The 2,500-nt window shown below is 36.7% G+C and overlaps 1 pseudogene; it reads right to left on the bottom strand.

Moving 5' to 3' along the window:
• Positions 1-559: 559 nt before the first annotated feature.
• The window catches only part of LOC119571420, a 3,122-nt pseudogene continuing 1,181 nt past the window's right edge, over positions 560-2,500 (bottom strand).

Here is a 2,500-nt window from a genome sequence, read left to right on the forward strand (position 1 = left end):
TATAGTGTGTGTGTGTGTTGTGTGTGTGGTTTTGTGTGGTGTGTGTGTGTGTGTGTGTGTGTGTGTGTGGTTAGTGTGTGTGTGGTAATTACAATATTACACATATATTCATAGTATATACATATGTAATATATTACACATACATTTATATAATAATATAAATCATAGTTATATTATATATATATCATATATATATATATATATATATTTAATAGTTATAGTCTGTATATATATGTATATAATATATATAGATAGAGATATATATATATTATATATATACAACGTATATATCCATATACAATATATCTATACATTCATATATATTTATATATATGTATATATACAGTATCTATACATATATAAATACACCTATGTATATATACACATATATATATGCGAGGAGAAAATGGAAGAATGGCTACAATTCACATCAAGATCCTATTGTCTCTACGCATCCGTGATATCAAAGTGTTTAGGAGAAGCAAGGCCAAAGATTGGCCAAATCAAGCAACAAACCAAAAAATATGATATATTTGGTTTAGGAGACGAAATAGAGAGGTTAAGATCTATAAGACTTTTTAAAATTTAGTAACTTAGCTTTTCTCAGCACCTTTTTACCCACACCCCAAGACGACTTTACACGTGGAACCTCATCATGGGAAAAAACTAGAAAATCAAATAGATTAGATTAATGATCAGAAAAAGTTGGATCATTATTAAAAAAAATTCGAAAACTATCATTGCCTAAATTCATATCAGAATTAGACTGAAAGGTTACAACAAACGTCATACTTTAAGGCTAGACATGATAACAGTTCTGACTAAAAAAATATCAAACTCTAATTGGAATGTGAAGAAGAAACGAAAAGGAAACATGTAGAGACCCTCGATGAATTCATTTACCTAGGAGCAACTATCACTATTAACTATAATTCAACAGAAATAAGGAGACTTGCCATCGCAAGAAATGTAGTTGTCTCATTAACGAACATCTAGAAAGACAAATCCATCACGTTAAATACGAAAAAAAAAAAAAAAATCTTCAACCATTGGTGTTTCCCATTGCCAGTTAGGGATCAGCGTGCTGGGCAATGGAGAGGAGTGGTAGAAAAAGAATGGAAACTTTTGAATTGTGGGTGCTATAGCCGCTTTGCTTTCGTGTTAGCTGGAACGATCACAAAGACAAACAGTTTGGTACTAGATAAATACATGGGTCAGACATTTGTGAGAGAATGTTGAACAAACCACCATCGACTCCGTAACTGAACACTTTGGACACATGGCAAGAAGTGATAGTTTGGGGTAAAGAATCTAGTGATGTGCATGGTCTATGGGTAAAGAAAGATGTAGAACCTGCCCCTCGATACTTAGATAATATCAAAGAAATGACAGGATGGAAAAGACGCAGGACTGTTTCTCTTGGGGAAATTTGCTTAGGGGCCACGGCTGATCACCAGCCAACACCATATATATTATATATAATATATATATATATAATATATATTATATATAATATATATATATATATATATATATATCTATATTAAATATATTATATATTATAATATATATATATTATATATATATATATATATAATAATATATATATATATAGTTATTTGTGGTGTGTGGTGGCGTGAACAGTCCACGTTAATGCGAATATATACTGGATGAGATATTTCTCTGATAATAAAAATTCATAAGTAGACTTTCAGATTTCTTTATTAGATTACCTATATGAATCACACAGAAACAGATGCTTGAATAATCCATACAGGACCTAAGCCAGGAGAACCCTGTCGCAGCAATGTTAAAGGAAGTCTGTTCAGGAGTGACGCCGGTCTTCTGCGCGATCCAGTCCCCCCAGGTAGTAGTGGACTCGGGTGAAGCGTCAGTGTTAGCCAGCCTCACATCCGGCGGAGAACCGAAGGAGGTGATGCCGTAGGTCATGCCGGGGGGGTTTCGGGTTAGGGGGCCGCCAGATTCACCCTGAAAGAAATGTAGGAATTCATTTCATGCAATATTTACATTCATGTTATTACAGCTGCTGAGAGCATGTTGCAGAAGAAAATGAGGGATTATATGAACCCCTCGTTGCAAGTTTTCCCTTGCCGCCGCCGCTTCGGAATCCAATACCGACGACGCGCCGTTGCCGACGATGCCGTACACGGCGTCACAATCGGCGTTGTCTGATGGGGACGGTCACCTGAACAAGGACGTTGGAGATATACCCGCCGGCGCCTGTGCAGATAGGGTCAATCTTTAATGTAGGTCAGGAAGAAAAGGGACATTGCAGTTAATCCAGATGAAAAACTAGCAACCACAATAAGCAAGCAAGAAAGGGAGTGAACACTTACTGTCAGAGGGGCGGCCCCCATGCCTGTGGGGGTGACGATGGTTCCCACGCGGCCGACGTCGTAGGAAGGCTAGCTTCACGGTGGAAAGTTGTCTGTAACGTTCCATTGTTACGTTATCTCTTTAGTAAATGGTGATAGTAGAG

Source organism: Penaeus monodon, unplaced genomic scaffold (genome assembly GCF_015228065.2).
Source record: "Penaeus monodon isolate SGIC_2016 unplaced genomic scaffold, NSTDA_Pmon_1 PmonScaffold_615, whole genome shotgun sequence".
Classification (NCBI taxonomy): domain Eukaryota; kingdom Metazoa; phylum Arthropoda; class Malacostraca; order Decapoda; family Penaeidae; genus Penaeus; species Penaeus monodon.